This window comes from Bufo gargarizans, chromosome 2 (assembly GCF_014858855.1).
Source record: "Bufo gargarizans isolate SCDJY-AF-19 chromosome 2, ASM1485885v1, whole genome shotgun sequence".
Classification (NCBI taxonomy): domain Eukaryota; kingdom Metazoa; phylum Chordata; class Amphibia; order Anura; family Bufonidae; genus Bufo; species Bufo gargarizans.
In genome coordinates, this window is record NC_058081.1 from 469,339,775 (window position 1) to 469,364,229 (window position 24,455).

Genomic DNA, 24,455 nt, shown 5'->3' on the forward strand with positions numbered 1-24,455 from the left:
TCCATGAAAGACAGTTGGTTTTCCATAAGAATACAGGTGGTTCTTGGAAGTACAGAATGGCCGGTCTTAGCAATGTATTATACAGAGTGTTGATTACAGGAGATGCAGTACTGGTCCTGAAACATGTGACTTTCTCTCCAAGGTCTAATGCCCTTTATCTGGCGTACCCTTGAAGCTGTCCTTATCTAGTACCTCCTCTGTTATCTTGAGTACCTCTTGCTTTATCTGATCGGCCTCTGTGGTATTCTGTGTCTTGGCTGGTGGCTTGCTTATGCTGTTTCAGCTAAATGGATGATGACTCAGGAGGGGAACCTTTTCCTTGGATCCGGAACCCGGTTACAGGGCTGACTACCCTCTCCTAGTCGGCAGGCTTCAGGCCTGCTATGCTCTCACAGGCCCATAGCCTGGCTTTCACTCAGACACAGGATCATTTCTGACCTCTGCTCCCACTGTCTGTCTCCCCTGCTACTACTTCCTGACTGGGCCTTATATAACCTAGGGTTCCCTAGCTCCCTCTAGTGACTCAGAGCTGGAATGACACCCTAGCCGGCCTGCACATGCACGTTTCACAGTAACAGGAAAATACATAGCAGTACATTGACAAGATGTTCTATACCAACCTCCCCAAAAATACAGGGGGAACGACAATACCCAAGTGACCCTTCTGTAGTGACGGGGTATTACTCTCCCGTACACTACAGATATTGGTGCAATTCTGAGCTACTAGTCTATATAATACATATGTAGGCTACATATGTATTATATAGACTAGTAGCTCAGAATTGCACCAATATCCATTTACTATTACTGCCAGAACATGTTGGGTGTAGTAGTTTCAGCCCAATTAGGCAGTCAGAGGTTGCAGGCTACAGAAATATAGCAGTGTTAGGCTACTTTCACACCTGCGTTAGGTGCGGATCCGTTTGGTATCTGCACAGGCGGATTCGCACCTATAATGCAAAAGCTTGTATCCGTTCAGAACGGATCCGTTTGCATTACTCTTTTAAAAAAAATTCTACGTCAAAACGGATCCGTCCTGACATTCAAAGTTAGGGATGAGCGAACTCGAACTGTATAGTTCGGGTTCGTACCGAATTTTGGGGTGTCCGTGACACGGACCCGAACCCGGACATTTTCGTAAAAGTCCGGGTTCGGGTTCGGTGTTCGTCGCTTTCTTGGCGCTTTTGTGACGCTTTCTTGGCGCTTTTTGAAAGGCTGCAAAGCAGCCAATCAACAAGCGTCATACTACTTGCCCCAAGAGGCCATCACAGCCATGCCTACTATTGGCATGGCTGTGATTGGCCAGAGCACCATGTGACCCAGCCTCTATTTAAGCTGGAGTCACATAGCGCCGCCCGTCACTCTGCTCTGATTAGCGTAGGGAGAGGTTGCGGCTGCGACAGTAGGGCGAGATTAGGCAGATTAACTCCTCCAAAGGACTTGATTAACTGATCGATCTGCAGCTGTGGATCATTGAGCTGCTGATCCTCAATTGCTCACTGTTTTTAGGCTGCCCAGACCGTTTGTCAGTCACATTTTTCTGGGGTGATCGGCGGCCATTTTGTGTCTTGTGGTGCGCCAGCACAAGCTGCGACCAAGTGCATTTAACCCTCAATGGTGTGGTTGTTTTTTGGCTAAAGCCTACATCAGGGTGAAGCTGTCACACCAAGTGCATTTAACCAGCAATAGTCTGTTCATTTTTTGGCCATATACAAAATCAGGGGCAAGCTGCGCCTGTCACCAAGTGCATTTAACCCTCAATGGTGTGGTTGTTTTTTGGCTAAAGCCTACATCAGGGTGAAGCTGTCACACCAAGTGCATTTAACCAGCAATAGTCTGTTCATTTTTTGGCCATATACAAAATCAGGGGCAAGCTGCGCCTGTCACCAAGTGCATTTAACCCTCAATGGTGTGGTTGTTTTTTGGCTAAAGCCTACATCAGGGTGAAGCTGTCACACCAAGTGCATTTAACCAGCAATAGTCTGTTCATTTTTTGGCCATATACAAAATCAGGGGCAAGCTGCGCCTGTCACCAAGTGCATTTAACCCTCAATGGTGTGGTTGTTTTTTGGCTAAAGCCTACATCAGGGTGAAGCTGTCACACCAAGTGCATTTAACCAGCAATAGTCTGTTCATTTTTTGGCCATATACAAAATCAGGGGCAAGCTGCGCCTGTCACCAAGTGCATTTAACCCTCAATGGTGTGGTTGTTTTCTGGCTAAAGCCTACATCAGGGTGAAGCTGTCACACCAAGTGCATTTAACCAGCAATAGTCTGTTTATTTTTTGGCCATATACTACATCAGGGGCAAGCTGCGCCCGTCACCAAGTGCATTTAACCCTCAGTAGTGTGGTTGGTCAAGCTGTGACACCAAGTGCATTTAACCAGCAATAGTCTGTTCATTTTTTGGCCATATACTACATCAGGGGCAAGCTGCGCCCGTCACCAAGTGCATTTAACCAGCAATAGTGTGGTTATTTTTTGGCCATATCCCAGTCTAATTCTGTCACTAAATCCATACCGGTCACCCAGCGCCTAAATACTAGGCCTCAAATTTATATCCCGCTAAATCTCTCGTTACCGCTGTCCTGTTGTAGCTGGGAAAGTTATTTAGTGTCCGTCAAAGCACATTTTTTGTTCTGGGTTGAAGTACAATTCCCAATTTAGCAATTTCATAATTTAGTGGTTTCTGCTATATCAGAGCTATTTGAAATCTATCCCTAAAAGGGTATATAATATTCAAGGTGCACATTGGGTCATTCAGAATAACTTCACACACACCCGCTACTGTGTATTTTCAAGTCTAATTCTGTCACTAAACCCATACCTGTCACCCAGCGCCTAAATACTAGGCCTCAAATTTATATCCTGCTAAATCTCTCGTTACCGCTGTCCTGTTGTAGCTGGGAAAGTTATTTAGTGTCCGTCAAAGCACATTTTTTGTTCTGGGTTGAAGTACAATTCCCAATTTAGCAATTTCATAATTTAGTGGTTTCTGCTATATCAGAGCTATTTGAAATCTATCCCTAAAAGGGTATATAATATTCAAGGTGCACATTGGGTCATTCAGAATAACTTCACACACACCCGCTACTGTGTATTTCCAAGTCTAATTCTGTCACTAAACCCATACCTGTCACCCAGCGCCTAAATACTAGGCCTCAAATTTATATCCTGCTAAATCTCTCGTTACCGCTGTCCTGTTGTAGCTGGGAAAGTTATTTAGTGTCCGTCAAAGCACATTTTTTGTTCTGGGTTGAAGTACAATTCCCAATTTAGCAATTTCATAATTTAGTGGTTTCTGCTATATCAGAGCTATTTGAAATCTATCCCTAAAAGGGTATATAATATTCAAGGTGCACATTGGGTCATTCAGAATAACTTCACACACACCCGCTACTGTGTATTTCCAAGTCTAATTCTGTCACTAAACCCATACCTGTCACCCAGCGCCTAAATACTAGGCCTCAAATTTATATCCTGCTAAATCTCTCGTTACCGCTGTCCTGTTGTAGCTGGGAAAGTTATTTAGTGTCCGTCAAAGCACATTTTTTGTTCTGGGTTGAAATACAATTCCCAATTTAGCAATTTCATAATTTAGTGGTTTCTGCTATATCAGAGCTATTTGAAATCTATCCCTAAAAGGGTATATAATATTCAAGGTGCACATTGGGTCATTCAGAATAACTTCACACACACCCGCTACTGTGTATTTCCAAGTCTAATTCTGTCACTAAACCCATACCTGTCACCCAGCGCCTAAATACTAGGCCTCAAATTTATATCCTGCTAAATCTCTCGTTACCGCTGTCCTGTTGTAGCTGGGAAAGTTATTTAGTGTCCGTCAAAGCACATTTTTTGTTCTGGGTTGAAGTACAATTCCCAATTTAGCAATTTCATAATTTAGTGGTTTCTGCTATATCAGAGCTATTTGAAATCTATCCCTAAAAGGGTATATAATATTCAAGGTGCACATTGGGTCATTCAGAATAACTTCACACACACCCGCTACTGTGTATTTCCAAGTCTAATTCTGTCACTAAACCCATACCTGTCACCCAGCGCCTAAATACTAGGCCTCAAATTTATATCCTGCTAAATCTCTCGTTACCGCTGTCCTGTTGTAGCTGGGAAAGTTATTTAGTGTCCGTCAAAGCACATTTTTTGTTCTGGGTTGAAGTACAATTCCCAATTTAGCAATTTCATAATTTAGTGGTTTCTGCTATATCAGAGCTATTTGAAATCTATCCCTAAAAGGGTATATAATATTCAAGGTGCACATTGGGTCATTCAGAATAACTTCACACACACCCGCTACTGTGTATTTCCAAGTCTAATTCTGTCACTAAACCCATACCTGTCACCCAGCGCCTAAATACTAGGCCTCAAATTTATATCCTGCTAAATCTCTCGTTACCGCTGTCCTGTTGTAGCTGGGAAAGTTATTTAGTGTCCGTCAAAGCACATTTTTTGTTCTGGGTTGAAGTACAATTCCCAATTTAGCAATTTCATAATTTAGTGGTTTCTGCTATATCAGAGCTATTTGAAATCTATCCCTAAAAGGGTATATAATATTCAAGGTGCACATTGGGTCATTCAGAATAACTTCACACACACCCGCTACTGTGTATTTTCAAGTCTAATTCTGTCACTAAACCCATACCTGTCACCCAGCGCCTAAATACTAGGCCTCAAATTTATATCCTGCTAAATCTCTCGTTACCGCTGTCCTGTTGTAGCTGGGAAAGTTATTTAGTGTCCGTCAAAGCACATTTTTTGTTCTGGGTTGAAGTACAATTCCCAATTTAGCAATTTCATAATTTAGTGGTTTCTGCTATATTAGAGCTATTTGAAATCTATCCCTAAAAGGGTATATAATATTCAAGGTGCACATAGGGTCATTCAGAATAACTTCACACACACGCTTCTGTGCATTTCCAAGTCTAATTCTGTCACTAAATCCATACCGGTCACCCAGCGCCTAAATACTAGGCCTCAAATTTATATCCCGCTGAATTTGAATACAATACATTGGGCCAAATAATATATTTGTTGTTGTGGTGAACCATAACAATGAGAAAAACATCTAGTAAGGGACGCGGACGTGGACATGGTCGTGGTGGTGTTAGTGGACCCTCTGGTGCTGGGAGAGGACGTGGCCGTTCTGCCACATCCACACGTCCTAGTGTACCAACTACCTCAGGTCCCAGTAGCCGCCAGAATTTACAGCGATATATGGTGGGGCCCAATGCCGTTCTAAGGATGGTAAGGCCTGAGCAGGTACAGGCATTAGTCAATTGGGTGGCCGACAGTGGATCCAGCACGTTCACATTATCTCCCACCCAGTCTTCTGCAGAAAGCGCACAGATGGCGCCTGAAAACCAACCCCATCAGTCTGTCACATCACCCCCATGCATACCAGGGAAACTGTCTCAGCCTCAAGTTATGCAGCAGTCTCTTATGCTGTTTGAAGACTCCGCTGGCAGGGTTTCCCAAGGGCATCCACCTAGCCCTTCCCCAGCGGTGAAAGACATAGAATGCACTGACGCACAACCACTTATGTTTCCTGATGATGAGGACATGGGAATACCACCTCAGCATGTCTCTGATGATGACGAAACACAGGTGCCAACTGCTGCGTCTTTCTGCAGTGTGCAGACTGAACAGGAGGTCAGGGATCAAGACTGGGTGGAAGACGATGCAGGGGACGATGAGGTCCTAGACCCCACATGGAATGAAGGTCGTGCCACTGACTTTCACAGTTCGGAGGAAGAGGCAGTGGTGAGACCGAGCCAACAGCGTAGCAAAAGAGGGAGCAGTGGGCAAAAGCAGAACACCCGCCGCCAAGAGACTCCGCCTGCTACTGACCGCCGCCATCTGGGACCGAGCACCCCAAAGGCAGCTTCAAGGAGTTCCCTGGCATGGCACTTCTTCAAACAATGTGCTGACGACAAGACCCGAGTGGTTTGCACGCTGTGCCATCAGAGCCTGAAGCGAGGCATTAACGTTCTGAACCTGAGCACAACCTGCATGACCAGGCACCTGCATGCAAAGCATGAACTGCAGTGGAGTAAACACCTTAAAACCAAGGAAGTCACTCAGGCTCCCCCTGCTACCTCTTCTGCTGCTGCCGCCTCGGCCTATTCTGCTGCTGCCGCCTCGGCCTCTTCCTCCGCCTCTGGAGGAACGTTGGCACCTGCCGCCCAGCAAACAGGGGATGTACCACCAACACCACCACCACCACCTCCGTCACCAAGCGTCTCAACCATGTCACACGCCAGCGTTCAGCTCTCCATCTCACAAACATTTGATAGAAAGCGTAAATTCCCACCTAGCCACCCTCGATCCCTGGCCCTGAATGCCAGCATTTCTAAACTACTGGCCTATGAAATGCTGTCATTTAGGCTGGTGGACACAGACAGCTTCAAACAGCTCATGTCGCTTGCTGTCCCACAGTATGTTGTTCCCAGCCGGCACTACTTCTCCAAGAGAGCCGTGCCTTCCCTGCACAACCAAGTATCCGATAAAATCAAGTGTGCACTGCGCAACGCCATCTGTAGCAAGGTCCACCTAACCACAGATACGTGGACCAGTAAGCACGGCCAGGGACGCTATATCTCCCTAACTGCACACTGGGTAAATGTAGTGGCAGCTGGGCCCCAGGCGGAGAGCTGTTTGGCGCACGTCCTTCCGCCGCCAAGGATCGCAGGGCAACATTCTTTGCCTCCTGTTGCCACCTCCTCCTTCTCGGCTTCCTCCTCCTCTTCTTCCACCTGCTCATCCAGTCAGCCACACACCTTCACCACCAACTTCAGCACAGCCCGGGGTAAACGTCAGCAGGCCATTCTGAAACTCATATGTTTGGGGGACAGGCCCCACACCGCGCAGGAGTTGTGGCGGGGTATTGAACAACAGACCGACGAGTGGTTGCTGCCGGTGAGCCTCAAGCCCGGCCTGGTGGTGTGTGATAATGGGCGAAATCTCGTTGCAGCTCTGGGACTAGCCAATTTGACGCACATCCCTTGCTTGGCGCATGTGCTGAATTTGGTGGTGCAGAAGTTCATTCACAACTACCCCGACATGTCAGAGCTGCTGCATAAAGTGCGGGCCGTCTGTTCGCGCTTCCGGCGTTCACATCCTGCCGCTGCTCGCCTGTCTGCGCTACAGCGTAACTTCGGCCTTCCCGCTCACCGCCTCATATGCGACGTGCCCACCAGGTGGAACTCCACCTTGCACATGCTGGACAGACTGTGCGAGCAGCAGCAGGCCATAGTGGAGTTTCAGCTGCAGCACGCACGGGTCAGTCGCACTACAGAACAGCACCACTTCACCACCAATGACTGGGCCTCCATGCGAGACCTGTGTGCCCTGTTGCGCTGTTTCGAGTACTCCACCAACATGGCCAGTGGCGATGACACCGTTATCAGCGTTACAATACCACTTCTATGTCTCCTTGAGAAAACACTTAGGGCGATGATGGAAGAGGAGGTGGCCCAGGAGGAGGAGGAGGAGGAGGAGGAAGAGGGGTCATTTTTAGCACTTTCAGGCCAGTCTCTTCGAAGTGACTCAGAGGGAGGTTTTTGGCAACAGCAGAGGCCAGGTACAAATGTGGCCAGCCAGGGCCCACTACTGGAGGACGAGGAGGACGAGGATGAAGAGGAGGTGGAGGAGGATGAGGATGAAGCATGGTCACAGCGGGGTGGCACCCAACGCAGCTCGGGTCCATCACTGGTGCGTGGCTGGGGGGAAAGGCAGGACGATGACGATACGCCTCCCACAGAGGACAGCTTGTCCTTACCCCTGGGCAGCCTGGCACACATGAGCGACTACATGCTGCAGTGCCTGCGCAACGACAGCAGAGTTGCCCACATTTTAACCTGTGCGGACTACTGGGTTGCCACCCTGCTGGATCCACGCTACAAAGACAATGTGCCCACCTTACTTCCTGCACTGGAGCGTGATAGGAAGATGCGCGAGTACAAGCGCACGTTGGTAGACGCGCTACTGAGAGCATTCCCAAATGTCACAGGGGAACAAGTGGAAGCCCAAGGCCAAGGCAGAGGAGGAGCAAGAGGTCGCCAAGGCAGCTGTGTCACGGCCAGCTCCTCTGAGGGCAGGGTTAGCATGGCAGAGATGTGGAAAACTTTTGTCAACACGCCACAGCTAACTGCACCACCACCTGATACGCAACGTGTTAGCAGGAGGCAACATTTCACTAACATGGTGGAACAGTACGTGTGCACACCCCTCCACGTACTGACTGATGGTTCGGCCCCATTCAACTTCTGGGTCTCTAAATTGTCCACGTGGCCAGAGCTAGCCTTTTATGCCTTGGAGGTGCTGGCCTGCCCGGCAGCCAGCGTTTTGTCTGAACGTGTATTCAGCACGGCAGGGGGCGTCATTACAGACAAACGCAGCCGCCTGTCTACAGCCAATGTGGACAAGCTGACGTTCATAAAAATGAACCAGGCATGGATCCCACAGGACCTGTCCGTCCCTTGTCCAGATTAGACATTAACTACCTCCCCATAACCATATATTATTGGACTCCAGGGCACTTCCTCATTCAATCCTATTTTTATTTTCATTTTACCATTATATTGCAAGGCTACCCAAAGTTGAATGAACCTCTCCTCTGCCTGTGTGCTAGGCCTAAATATATGCCAATGGATTGTTGCAGTGGTGGCTGACGTGAAGCCTCATTCTCTGCTATGACATGCAGACTGATTCTCTGGTGACATGAAGCCAGATTGTCTGTTACGGGACCTCTCTCCTCTGCCTGGGTGCTGGGCCTGAATTTATGACAATGGACTGTTGCAGTGGTGGCTGACGTGAAGCCTGATTCTCTGCTATGACATGCAGACTGATTCTCTGCTGACATGAAGCCAGATCCTCTGTTACGGGACCTCTCTCCTCTGCCTGGGTGCTGGGCCTAAATTTATGAAAATGGACTGTTGCAGTGGTGGGTGACGTGAAGCCTCATTCTCTGCTATGACATGCAGACTGATTCTCTGCTGACATGAAGCCAGATTGTCTGTTACGGGACCTCTCTCCTCTGCCTGGGTGCTGGGCCTAAATATCTGACAATGGACTGTTGCATTGGTGGCTGACGTGAAGCCTGATTCTCTGCTATGATATGAAGACTGATTCTCTGCTGACATGAAGCCAGATTGTCTGTTACGGGACCTCTCTCCTCTGCCTGTGTGCTAGGCCTAAATATATGCCAATGGATTGTTGCAGTGGTGGCTGACGTGAAGCCTGATTCTCTGCTATGACATGCAGACTGATTCTCTGGTGACATGAAGCCAGATCCTCTGTTACGGGACCTCTCTCCTCTGCCTGGGTGCTGGGCCTAAATTTATGAAAATGGACTGTTGCAGTGGTGGGTGACGTGAAGCCTGATTCTCTGCTATGACATGCAGACTGATTCTCTGGTGACATGAAGCCAGATCCTCTGTTACGGGACCTCTCTCCTCTGCCTGGGTGCTGGGCCTAAATTTATGAAAATGGACTGTTGCAGTGGTGGGTGACGTGAAGCCTCATTCTCTGCTATGACATGCAGACTGATTCTCTGCTGACATGAAGCCAGATCGTCTGTTACGGGACCTCTCTCCTCTGCCTGGGTGCTGGGCCTAAATTTATGAAAATGGACTCTTACAGTGGTGGGTGACGTGAAGCCTGATTCTCTGCTATGACATGAAGACTGATTCTCTGCTGACATGAAGCCAGATCCTCTGTTACGGGACCTCTCTCCTCTGCCTGGGTGCTGGGCCTAAATATCTGACAATGGACTGTTGCATTGGTGGCTGACGTGAAGCCTGATTCTCTGCTATGATATGAAGACTGATTCTCTGCTGACATGAAGCCAGATTGTCTGTTACGGGACCTCTCTCCTCTGCCTGTGTGCTAGGCCTAAATATATGCCAATGGATTGTTGCAGTGGTGGCTGACGTGAAGCCTGATTCTCTGCTATGACATGCAGACTGATTCTCTGGTGACATGAAGCCAGATCCTCTGTTACGGGACCTCTCTCCTCTGCCTGGGTGCTGGGCCTAAATTTATGAAAATGGACTGTTGCAGTGGTGGGTGACGTGAAGCCTGATTCTCTGCTATGACATGCAGACTGATTCTCTGGTGACATGAAGCCAGATCCTCTGTTACGGGACCTCTCTCCTCTGCCTGGGTGCTGGGCCTAAATTTATGAAAATGGACTGTTGCAGTGGTGGGTGACGTGAAGCCTCATTCTCTGCTATGACATGCAGACTGATTCTCTGCTGACATGAAGCCAGATTGTCTGTTACGGGACCTCTCTCCTCTGCCTGGGTGCTGGGCCTGAATTTATGACAATGGACTGTTGCAGTGGTGGCTGACGTGAAGCCTGATTCTCTGCTATGATATGAAGACTGATTCTCTGCTGACATGAAGCCAGATTGTCTGTTACGGGACCTCTCTCCTCTGCCTGGGTGCCGGGGCCTAAATATCTGAGAATGGACTGTTCCAGTGGTGGGTAACGGGAAGCCAGATTCTCTGCTATGATATGAAGACTGATTCTCTGCTGACATGAAGCCAGATTGTCTGTTACGGGACCTCTCTCCTCTGCCTGGGTGCTGGGCCTAAATTTATGAAAATGGACTCTTACAGTGGTGGGTGACGTGAAGCCTGATTCTCTGCTATGACATGAAGACTGATTCTCTGCTGACATGAAGCCAGATTGTCTGTTACGGGACCTCTCTCCTCTGCCTGGGTGCCGGGGCCTAAATATCTGAGAATGGACTGTTCCAGTGGTGGGTGACGGGAAGCCAGATTCTCTGCTATGGAACCTCTCTCCAATTGATTTTGGTTAATTTTTATTTATTTAATTTTTATTTTAATTAATTTCCCTATCCACATTTGTTTGCAGGGGATTTACCTACATGTTGCTGCCTTTTGCAGCCCTCTAGCCCTTTCCTGGGCTGTTTTACAGCCGTTTTAGTGCCGAAAAGTTCGGGTCCCCATTGACTTCAATGGGGTTCGGGTTCGGGACGAAGTTCGGATCGGGTTCGGATCCCGAACCCGAACATTTCCGGGATGTTCGGCCGAACTTCTCGAACCCGAACATCCAGGTGTTCGCTCAACTCTATTCAAAGTCAATGGGGTACGGATCAGTTTTCAATTGCACCATATTGTGTCAGTAAAAACTGACCCGTCCCCATTGACTTACATTGTAAGTCAGGACGGATCTGTAGGGCTCCAGGTGGAGCAGCGTTTTAGTGTCCGCCTCTAGAGCGGAATGGAGGTGTAACGGAGCCAAACTGATGCATTCTGAACGGATCCTTATCCATTCAGAATGCATTGGGGCTGAACTGATCCTTTTTGAACCGTTTGTGAGATCCCTGAAACGGATCTCTCAAACGGAATTCAAAACGCCAGTGTGAAAGTAGCTTTTGTTATAAAGCCATTGATAGGCCAATTAAGTATTTTACCATATGAAGGCAAAAGAAATGCATGACAAAACCAGCTCTGCTACATAATGTAGCAGAGCTGGTTTTACGTGGGAAATGCATTGCTGGTACCTGATACTGACACCTACAGTTCTGGGTAAAAGTACATAGTTATGGTTGAGGCCATTTGTTAACTCTGCTCTGCTACATCTGCTTATAAAGGGATGAACAGACTGCGCACATTGGGGTATACCTTCTTGTTCTTGTATTAGTCTTCAGCCTGTGGCTCTCTAGACCTGGTGGAAATACAAATGTAGGCATGCTGCTGTCTGGTGATGCTGGGAGTTGTAGTTGAGGCGTACATACAGGGGTCGCAGTTGCGCGCGCTCACAATGTTATCAGCGCTGAAGGTCCGCAGGAAGTTGGGAACAGAGGAGCGTGGGAGCCACTGCTTGTCTGCCACTGCCCACTTGCCCTGTAGTCTGACTCTATACTACAGTCACTCACCTCGCCTCTCTCTCTGCCAGCCTGAGCCAGGCCCAGGAGCAGCGCTCATTCAGCCAGCCAGAGCCCACACTGAGCCCAGCCAGCCTCCAGCATTCAGCCTTGACAGTTGCCACAGACTTTCAGCAGGTCTATTCAGCAGCTTTCAGCCTGAGCCAGGTCAGGTAAGAGTTACTATCTGGCCTTGGTATGTTCTGCATATTATTATATGTGAGCTGGCCTGGTATAAGTTATACATCTTCTGGTATATTAAGATGTATAACTTATACCAGCTGTACATATATAATCATATAAGGAGATACCTAGGTTATATCATCAGCGTGGTCCACTATATCACTATATACAAGAAGATGTTATACCGAATATCATCCTCTTGTATATAGTAATATACAGTATATAATGTATATATATTGTGGTAATGTGAACAGTGCTGGGAGGTGTGTTGTCCCATTTCAGGTACCTCAGATGGGTGAGACAGATAAAATCCAGAGAGTGGCATTATTCTCAGCAAAGCATAGTTTGCTGAGACATTTCTGTATACATTTTCTGGGCTGGATTTTGCTTGGACTGGTGGCAAGGCTTGGTAGAGGGAGTTCCCAGTCCACACCCTTCCAGTACGGGTTTTCCTTTCTACCTGAGGTGATCGCAGGTGAGGTCTGCTGTAATCAGGCTGGCATAAAGCGCCTCAGAGTAGGTCAGTCTAAGGAGGGAGAGGAAGACTGTTTTGTAAAGCAGAGGCTCTGTGTGTGGTCTCAGTCAGGAGGACTGAGGGGCCACAAGGCTTTGAATAGCCTAAGGTTTGCAGGACCTAGCAACACCTAGAGAATGAGGGTTGCATGCCCAGTGTCTGGAGGACTACTGGGCCAAACTCCCTCAAAAGGTACTGGAGTTGCCACAGCCTGGAGGCTGCAGTATTGATGTTGGCTGAGGAAAGCCGCATACAGTGTCCATGTGTGAACTGTGCTCTATGAGTGAGGTAGGGACGTATTTTGTTTAGGTAGTGCCTAGACGGGCAGGAGTTTATTTGTGTTTTAAGTGTTGGCGGTGCGGGAACCTCACCCCACCCAGTGATGTATAACTGGACTATCCTTTATTAGAAGACCGTCAAAATAAATGCACAGTTTGGACATTAAAATTCGTTGTCTGGTGAGATATCTGTGAGTGTGACCCCTGAAAAGAGACGATCCCTTACAATATATATATATATATATATATATATATATACACGCTATACACACACATAAATACACACGCGTGCGGCAGGGGGCGATGGCGGGTTGGGGGCGGGCGTCGACGAGGAGGGGGCCCCATGGATCCGTTTCGCACCGGGGCCCCATGAATTGTGTGTACACCACTGGTTGTCAAGTAGTGATGAGGAGAGTGGCGTGGGAGCTGGTGTTGTGAGCGGCCAGGCTCCTGGCATCAGTGACGTGCAGACAGAACTCGATGATGATGTAGCCGATCGCAATTGGGAGCTGGGTGACGAAGAGGCTTCATTCTCATCGGGAGAAGAGGGTGGCAGCTTGCGTGTGAGGCAGCAGCGGAGCCAGCAAGTCATTAGCGTGGCCGGGAGTCAGCAGGGTGGCAGCAGTGGGAGGTCGAGAGCCAAACGTGCCCGGAGTAGACCACCCGCTTTGCAGGAGCCTACCTGCCCAGAAAGTAGTGGTGCAGGGGTTCACGGAGGCAGCGGCCGTAGCAGTCAGTCAGTGCATAGTGTTGAGGGTAAAATCACCTACTCGGCAGTGTGGCAGTTTTTTGTTAAGCCGCCAGAGGAGGTGAACATGGCCATTTGCCGAATCTGTGGGCAAAAGGTGAAGAGTGGCCAGGGTGCCAATGTTGGCACCATGACCCTGCATCAACATATGCAGCATCACCATAAAGTGGCCTGGGAGAACCGTGGCTCCGATGTGGTGGTCCAGCCTGCCGCAGCAACCGCTGCTTCACCCAGTGGAACGCACACGATTTCAGGCAGTCAAGGCTCCACAACCTCAGCTGAAGGGAGCTGTCTGTACTTCCCACCATCTACCGGTCCTGATGCTCCTGCTCCTCATCCCCCTACTCCTAGTTACTCATTTTGTCAGCAGTTGATTACCGAAGCAATTGCCAAGAGACATCAATATGCGTGTGGTCATCCTATGGCGCAGAAGCTGAACGTGCTCCTGGCCAAGTAGCTGGTACTGCAGTCCGTCCCTTTCCAAGTGGTGGACTCTGCAGCTTTCAGAGAAATGATGGCTTGTGCCGAGCCGAGGTGGAGAGTTCCAAGCCGTCATTTCTTTGCCAAAAAGGCAGTACCAGCCCTGCAAATATGTAGAACAGAAGGTGGGCCAATCCTTGAGCCTGTCGGTGTCTGCCAAAGTGCACAGTAGCGCCAACATATAGAGTGGTAACTACGGTCAGGGACAATACATGTCCTTTCTGGCCCACTGGGTAAATGTGGTTCCTGCCCAGCCACACCAGCAACTTGGCCAGATGACGCCGATTTCACCTCCACGTTCTCATGCCGTTGGTCCACCACCATATCCTCAGCCTCCACTGCAGGGGCAATTTACAGTGCTCATCCAGCATACCATATGTGCAGTGCACGGCGGTGTTACGCTGTTCTACACCTATTTTTTTATGGGTAAACAGACTCATACAGGGGAGGAACTGCTCCGTGTCCTTCATCAATTAAATCGAATCCTGGTTTTTACTGCGACAACTCAAAATCGGAACCATAGTGACCGACAACGGGAAGAACATGGTGTCGGCGCTGCGTTAAGGAGGGCTGAGCCATGCGTCCTGCATGGCGCACGTGTTCAATCTGGTTGTCAAGCGGTTCCTGAAGTCTTCCACCCATCTGCAAGACATCCTAAAAATGGCCAGGAAACTTTGCATGCACTTCAGCCACTCGAACATCGCCAAGCACACCATCCTTTAACTGCATCAACAGAACGGCATCCCCCAACATAGGCTGAAATGCAACGTTTCCACCCGTTGGAATTCCACCCTCCATATGTTGGACTGACTATACGAACAGAGAAAGGCCAAAAAACGATCTGCTGATGATCCAAGCAGACAGGAGTACTCCCCTGTGTAATTTCGATGTCAGCCAGTGGCAGCTCAAGAGTGACACCTGCTGTTTGCTCAGGCCCTTTTAGGATTCAACGTTATTTGTCAGTCGCCAGGACTACGGGATGAACAACGTCATTCCACTGCTTCATGTCCTGGAGCAGATGCTGGTAAATCTGGCTGGTCAGGGGACTGGAGACGTGGCGCCTACATCTCACAGCTACATGAGCCCTGTGGGGGTTGAACTGAAGGAGTTGGACATTGGAGCACAATTTGTAGCAAAATGGGTGGTTTTTCTACACAGGTGACAGGAGAGGAGGAGCAGGAGCAGCTGGAGGAGCAAGAGGAAGATGAGGAAGACGAGGTAGATGACCCAGGCACACCATGGTAGTATGCAGTGGAGATGGAGGCAGGGAGTCCCTCCGAGTCACTTGCTCAAATGGCCCGCTGCATGCTCACTTGCTTGGGTAGTGACAGCCAAATTGTCACGATTCGGCAGAGGAATGACTTCTGGTTCTCCATGTTGTTGGACCCTCGCTACCAGTCCAAAATGGGGGCCTTTTTTACACCCGCTGAGAGGGAGGACAAACTGAACTACTATAGAGTCTATCCTCTTGCAGGTCTGACCGGGGGGCCCTCTGCGCTCACGTTCCTCTGCCATGGCTGCTGTAGGGGGTAGGAGCAGTGTCAGCTCCATCAGCAGCAGCATAAGTCTAGAGTCGATGATAAGCAGCTTTCTTAACCCGCCTAGTGAAGAAACTACTAACCAGCAGCAGCTAGACCTGGAGCAGAACCTGAACCAGCAGGTGGTGGCAGAGTTGGACAGCACCCTACTGCCCCACATTGAAGATCCGCTGGACTACTAGGCAGCCAAACTGGATTTGTGGCCTCAACTGGCCAAGTTTGCCCTGCAAGAGCTGTCCTGCCCGACCAGTAGTGTGGCATCAGAGCAGGTGTTTAGTGCGGCGGGGACCATAGTTACCCCAAGGAGAACTCGCATGTCCACCCAAAATGTGGAGAGACTGACCTTTTTCAAGATGAATCAGGCATGGATCAGCCAGGATTTCCAACCACCAATTGCGACGTGCCGGTCTCCAGGGGAGAACGCGCGAGGTTCACGGTGGGCCGATGGGTGCAACAGTTCATCAGTACTCACGGTTAGCAGATACCTCCCTGGGTCAGCATTGCAGTGAAGGGGATAACAGCACCAAATTCTCCAGGGCCCACTCTATTACAGGGGACACCGGCCAGGTGGTGATGGTGGTAGGCTTTTCTGGGTGCCTGTGCGACTGGCCCCCTGAAGTTAGTATAGTCGTGACGCCAGCACCTTGGTGGTGCAAATGGTTGAGAGTGATTGTAGTATGGAGATGGATGAATTAGGCAGGGTTTGATTCCAACTAAGAACTATACTGTAACCAGAATCTTGACAGCAATTTTACATCCAGTTATTAACAGTCTCTTATGAACATATAGGTTGAATGTGGTAAAACCAGGTAACAGGCTGTATATGTGGCTATATCTCAGGCTATAGTAGGAGATTGTGTACTCACTGGTATTTAGCTCTTTGCCTTGCTCCAATCTCAGTAAGGGTGATTCAAGTCCTTATCTTCTACACACAAGTGATGCAACAGATAGCCTGTCTGTCCTTGAAGTAACAGTGAGGCTGCCGGAAGCTAATAAACCTTTACCTTATTACAAAGGCGCCTAGAGCAATGGCACTCCGGAAGAGTAGACGGTAGAATACTGCCTATTTTCCTTGCTTGACACTGAGACCATGAATTGGCTCCTCTCCTTCCCCCTCACTCCATCTCCTCCTGCTTCCACACTCTAACTCCAACTCCACTAACTAGGCCTGAACTGTAGTATATATACTGTGGTGCTATCCCCATCTAGTGGTGGAATGTGTGTAGTGCACGCAACAGCCTATTAACAGGGATTTTTTATACAAAAGTGCAATACAGCATGATACAACATACATCATAACAAGATTTCCATTGCATGAGTGGGACTCTGTACAATGCCTGATGCATCAGATTAGATCATCCATGCTGCCCCACCCAACCCTTGACAAAAGAGACCGGTTTCATCTGGCTATCTGCCTCAGCTACTATTCTGATGCTGCCACCTGCCACACATCTGATGCCAAGTGCTCCTTATTACACCCACCTTCATCAGCGGGTACTGTTATTGCCACCCACCTCCACACTCTGTCACCGGGTCACTCTTTGGTCTCCTAATGCTGCTGCCACTTCACCACTCAGGTCTCCTCATGCTGCTGTTGCCAGCTGCACACTATGTCATTGTGCCACTCTGTGGTCTCCTTATGCTGCTGCCACCTCCACCTCTCTGTCATTGTGCCACTCTGTGGTATCCTCATGCTGCTGCCACTTTACCACTCTGTGGTCTCCTCATTCTACTGCTACTTCAACACTATGTTACTGGGCCACTTTGTGGTCTCCTCATGCTGCTGCCAACCCAAAACTCTGTCTCTGGGCCACACTGCTGCTGCTGCCACCTCCACACTATGCTTCCTTGCCACTCTGTGGTTTCCTCATGCTGCTGCCAACTCACAACTTTGTGTCCGGGCAACTTTGTGGTATCCTCATGCTGCTGCTGCCACCTCCACACTCTATCATTGTGCCACTCTGTAGCCTTGTCATGCTGCTGCCAACTCTACACTGTCACCTTATGCTGCTGCCACCTACACACTCTGTTATTGTGCCACTTTATGGACTTCTCATGCTGCTGCTGCCACCTCCACACTATGTCACTGTGCCACTCTGTGGTTCCCTCATGCTGCTACCACTTAGCCATTCTGTGGTCTCCTCATGCTGCTGCTACCTCAACACTATGTAACTGAGCCACTCTGTGGTCTCCTCATGCTGCTGCCAACTCACAGTTCTGTCTCTGGGCCACTCTGTGGTCTCCTTATAATGTCTCTGTAGTTTGGTAGTAGTTGTGTCACGGTGTCTCCTACCTGGGTACGGCCGGACTCCTGACTCCTGGCTCACTTGCAATACATTTGAGTGTAGTGATAGTAGGAGTAATATAGGAACTCTGCAGAATAAATGATGTCCAGAACTTTAGATGAAGTTCAGACGTTGTTCTCCTTGAAATAACTTGTATCCAAGCAGTATACAGCTTTTGTCTCTTGGTCCCAGCAGGTTTTGGCAAGAATTGGCAGGAATGAGTACTTCTGCTTTAAATGTAACTTCTGCTGTGTGGGGATAGACTAGCTGAGGAGGAATAGGCTTCCCCTAGATACTGGCCTTATCTCACAGATGGATTCTCAGGGGATGTTTTCTTCCTGGAACTCTGGAGTTGGTCTGTAATTTCTGCTTTCTTCATCCAGTAGAGCTGAAGGTGCTCTTGCTCGGATATATGGCCAAGTCTCAGCCGAGACTAGGTCCTTGCTGTCTTCCCTATGCAGGGGAACTCCACACACACACACACACCCTACCTGCTAGGCTACACTATCTCTAACTTCCTTCTCCACCCATGCTTCAGGAAGTGGGACCAGCCCACCTCTACACAGAGGGGGAGCTAAGCTGGAATAATCCATTCCAGCTCAGATACACTAAACTGTAACTTGTATCTGCCAATGGGTTGCCGCCACCTACTGGTAACCAGGCTACTTACATGAAACATTGCATTTAACATGTTTTTGTATGCACATTTGTGGAGGACATGAGCAAAATCATATCAGATGACAGTATAAAGGCTCCTAGAGATAGTAGCGGAGTAGAGAAATGTAGTAACACAACTCTGGGATGTTACATCAGCTGACAACGGCGTAAAAGGAGTGTGCTTCTTCTTGACGCTAACATTGACCTGTAAGGTTGAGTTCACACTTGAGTTATTTGGTCAGTTTTGGCCCCGTAACTGACCAAATGAGTGAAGTGTTTCTAAGAGTGACGTCTGTCATTGGCGTGTCATACTGACTCACAGTATTGTTTTACTACCACAGCAGACTCTCTATGCGTGTTACTGCAAGGCACAGTGTTCTACACCACTATACAGGCTCCCTGCAGCCAGGAAGTAGCTTTTCTTTAACATGATTCGCCACAAATAAATTCAGATTGAATTGAATCTTTTTGGAAAATTAGGCGAACCGACCGAATAGAATTTTTGAGAAATTCGCTCATCTCTAATCATTAACATAAAAATCTCAGACAAACCCTTAAACAAGTAGTGCACTGCTACCCATGATGCTTTGCAAAAGATCCAAACAATTAATGATTAGCTAAGTTAATTATAATTATATATAATAAATATCATTAAAAACACTTTTTGTAATCTACACATAATCTGTATGATCTATGCCCTGCTACTGCAGATATCTTGGGAATCCGTATATAATCACCTACTGTATGTCCGTATATTATCACCTTAGTCCATATATAATCACCTCAGTCAGCATATTATCACCCCCGTTCATATATAATCACCTCAGTCCGTATATAATCACCTCAGACCATATATAATAACCTCGGTCAGCATATTATTACCTCATTTCATATATAATCACCTCAGTCCATATATATTCACCTCAGTCTGTATATTATCACGTCATTCCATATATAAACACCACAGTCTATACATAATCACCTCAGTCCATACACTATTTAGAAAAGACCAGGTCAATAGAAAAGGTGGTGGTGTGTGCCTGTATGTGAGGAGTGATCTGAAGACAAGTGTGAAAGAAGCAAGTGTGGGGGAGGATGGTGAGGATGTGGAAACCTTATGGGTGGAAGTTCAAAGGGATATAAACACTGAAAAAATACTTGGTGTAATCTATAGACCCCCTAACAACACAGAAGAGATAGAAACGCAACTGTATAACCAAATAGAGAAGGCGGCACAGGCTGGTACAGTGGTCATAATGGGAGATTTTAACTTTCCAGACATTGACTGGGGTCATGATTCTGCCTCAACCGCAAAGGGGAGAAAATTCCTCAACTTTCTGCAGGACCACTTTATGGGCCAGTTTGTAGAAGCTCCCACTAGGGGCGATGCTCTGTTGGATCTGGTAATTTCTAATGATGCAGAGCTTGTTGGAAATGTTCCTGTTCCGGAAACACTAGGTAATAGTGACCATAATAAATGTATATTACCCCTAAACTATAAGAAGCACACTTTCAGGCAGAGCAAAGACACTCCCTGGGTTGAGGGCAGCATTTCAGGGCATAGACTGGGAGCAACTACGGTCACGTAATAATATTGAGGATAAATGGGAGAGCTTTAAATCCACATTGAGTAATTGCACTAAAAAATGTATTCCTTTAGGTAAGAAGTATAAACGGCTAAAATTAAACCCCCATGGCTTACAGCTACTGTAAAAAAGGGCAATAAAAGACAAAAAAAAGGGCATTTAAAAAATACAAATCTTAGGGGACAGCTGTGGCGTTTGAAGATTACAAAGGCCTTAATAAAATCTGTAAAAAGGAGATATAATTAGCAAAAATAAAAAACGAACAGCAGGTAGCAAAAGAGAGCAAAACAAATCCCCAAAAATTATTTAAATATATAAATGCTAAAAAACCAAGGTCCAAACAGGTAGGTTCCCTAAATAATGGTAAAGGGGGGTAGTCACTGAAGATAAGGAAAAGGCAGAGTTACTAAATGTTTTTTTTAGCTCTGTATATACCAAAGAAGAGAAAGGAGCTGATATCTGTGGCGCTGGGGCTGTTAGTACATCCAGTAATATACTCAATTGGCTAACTGTATATATGGTCCAAGAGAAGTTAAATAGGGTAAATGTGATCAAGGCTCCGGGTCCAGATGGATTACACCCAAGAGTTCTTAAAGAGCTCAGTTCAGTCATTGCTGTGCCCCTGTTTATAATTTTTAAAGATTCTCTAGGTACTGGTACAGTGCCAAGTGATTGGTGCAAGGCAAATGTGGTGCCCATATTCAAAAAAGGATCAAGGTCCTTCACGGGTAATTATAGACCAGTTAGTTTAACTTCTGTTATGGTAAAAATGTTTGAAGGACTCTTAAGGGACTATATACAGGAGTATGTGACTGTAAAAATATTATAAGTGATAACCAGCATGGGTTTACCAAGGACAGAAGTTGTCAGACTAATTTGTTTTTATGAGGAGGTGAGTAGTAGCCTGGACAGAGGGGTGGCTGTGGGTGTAGTGTTTCTGGATTTTGCAAAGGCTTTTCATACTGTCCCTCATAGACACTTAATAGGTAAAGTAAGGTCTATAGGCTTGGAAAGTATAGTTTGTAATTGGATTGAAAACTGGCTGAAGGACCGTGTCCAGAGAGTTGTGGTCAATGATTCCTATTCAGAATGGGCCCAGGTTATAAGTGGTGTAGCCCAAGGTTCAGTGCTGGGCCCTTTATTATTTAATGTATTTATTAATGATATCGAGGACGGGATTAATAGCACCATATCTATTTTTGCAGGTAATACTAAGCTGTGTAGAACTGTACAGTCTATGAAAGATGTCCATATACTACAAGCTGACTTAAACACACTAAGTGATTGGGCATCAACTTGGCAAATGAGGTTCAATGTGGACAAATGTAAAGTTATGCATCTTGGTAGTAATAATCTCTGTGCTTCATATGTCCTAGGTCAGTGGTGGCGAACCTTTGGCACTGGTGCCAGAGGCGGCACTCAAAGCCCTCTCTGTGGGCACCCGCACCCTGGATAAAGTCTATGGTGTACCAATATGTCTCAGACTTTTCCTGCCATTCATCAGCGCAGGGTGCAATATGAACAGCACAGGCAGTTCATTGAACGTAGGCAGGATATTATAGCTAAATGATAAAGTACATGGAGGATATACTATATTGGACTGTAGTATTCAGATTACATTGCCGTGTTGGCACTTTGCAATAAAGTGGGTTTTGGGATGCAGATTGGGCACTTGGTCTGTAAAAGATTCACCATCACTGTCCTAGGTGATGTAACACTGGGAGAGTCATTTATAGAGAAGGATTTAGGTGTTCTTGTTAAATTACAGCATACCATGTAAATCAGCTGCTTCTAAGGCCACCGGGATATTGTCCTGCATTAAACGAGGCATGGACTCGCGGGGCAGGGATATGATATTACCACTTTACAAAGCGTTGGTGCGGGCTCATCTGGAATATGCAGTTTAGTTCTGGGCACCAGTACATAGAAAGGAAGCACTGCAGCTGGAAAAAGTACAGATGTGAGCGACTACAATGATAAGGGGCATGGAGGGTCTTAGTTATGAAGAAAGAATTTAATTTATTTAGTCTTGAGAAGAGACGTCTAAGGGCGGACATGATTAGCCTTTACAATTATATAAAAAAAATACGGTGAAAAACTGTTCCTTGTAAAATGTGCTCAAAAGACAAGGGGGCATTGCCTCCAACTGGAGAGGAAAAAGTTCAGTCTCCGGAAGCATCAAAGCTTCTTTACTGTAAGATCTGTGAAGCTGTGGAATAGCAGTGGTCACAGCAGGAACAGTAGACAGTTTTAAAAAGGGTTTAGATGAATTCTTAAAAGTAAACAACATTAATGCTTATGAATACGTGTAGAAATCTGAGTCTCAATTCCTTTTGGGATTCGTATCCCCACCTATCCCTTGGTTGAACTTGATGGACTTATGTATTTTTTCAACTGTATTAACTATGCAACTATAATCACCTCAGTCCAAACATAATCACCTCAGCCCATACATAATCTCCTCAGTCTATATATAATAACCTGAGTCCATACATAATCACCTCAGTCCATACATAATCACCTCAGTCTTTATGTTATCACCTCAGTCTGTATATTATCACGTCAGTTCATATATAATCATTTCAGTCCATATATAACCACCTCAGTCCATACATAATCACCTCAGTCCATACATAATTACTTCAGTCCATATATAACCACCTCAGTCCATATATAATCACCTCAGTCCATATACAATCACATCAGTCGGTATATTATCACCTCAGTCCCTATTGCAGTCAGTGCTTACTGCTCAGGCTTCAGTTCTAGGCTTCCAGGGCCTAGGGGTAGGGGGTGGTGCTCACAGGAAGGTCCATGTCTGCTTCTTCCTTGGTGGTGCCAATGGTGTCCATTAGTGATGGACAAACGTCGGCCGGGACAATTCGCGAACGTGCGTTCGGGATCAAAATGTTCGCAAACCGGGCGTTTGCGGAGGGCACCATTCACTTTAATGGCAGGCGAACCTGAAAAACCTTCAGGTCATATTTGCAGCCAGCAAACACTTACTAGAAGTACAGAAATAGTCCCACAAAATGGAAAGTGATATACCAGAAAAATATGTATTTTAATCAGGGGCCATTTTTATGCATTTTTATGCATTTTTATTTCCTATCAGTTTGATGTATACAAATGTGCAGCACTCCTGCAGACTCCATTTAAAAAAATGCATACATTAACGTAAATTGTTTTTCTACCATGGAACTGTATGGTGAACGGACGCCACTGTACGACATGAGTCTGAGGCATCTGTTAACACATATATTTTTGGTATGCATTAAATGGATGGCAACCCAGCCCATAGGATGTGAACCCAGCCCTAGTGTCAGAATAAGCACCAGTACACAGCGGAGCAGCGTGGCGGAGAGGGGAGGCCGCCATGTACTGACAGAGCTCTACCTGGTCCTGGTGGTTAGGGATGAGGACTGTGTTTCCCAAGGATCATTTTCTACTGGGAAATACAGGGCACAGTATAATACACTATAATCTATAATATAAAGATATTAGCCCTATTCCCAAATAATAATACAGGCCCCAAAAGTTAGGCATTCATCTGACATAAAAGGCCTTTTATGCTGCTGTATATACATAAGGCAAGGACCATTCTTTGTTCTGAACGGTGGCGAATATGTGTGGGTTGGCATGAGGAAATTCAATTACACGTGGTCATCACAGGTGTTGAATTCCTCCGAGATCCAAGCTAGGCGAGTGCGCCTATCGGTCACGATCCCCCCTACTGCGCTGAACATCATTTCTGACAGGACACTCGACGAGGGGCAAGCCAAGAGTTCCATGGCAAATTGTGCCAGCTCTGGCCTCAGGTCAAGCCAGCACACCCAGTATTCCAGGGGTCCCTCACTTCTCAGAGTATCCACATCGGCTGTTAACCCGATGTAGTCGGACACCTGTCGGTCTAGGCGTTCCCTGAGGCTGTCGATGGGTTGGCTGCAAGAATGATCCCATATCTGAAGTGACCAACACATCTTTAAACCGCCCTCTTTTTTCAGGTGCGGTAGGATTGGTACCCGCACCTGTTTCGGCTGTGGTTGGAAATTCCTCTCACTATTTTGTGGAAGCTGATATATGGCAGGCCTCAATCAGTTGTTAGTTGAAGCAGTTATATTCCCCTCAAGCAATAATTTTGTGGACGCAGGTATATGGAAAACCTCTATCACTATTTTGTGGAAGCTGTTATATGGAAGGCCTCAATCAGTTGTTAGTTGAAGCTGGTATATCACCCTCAAGTAGTAATTTTGTCGACGCAGGTATATGGA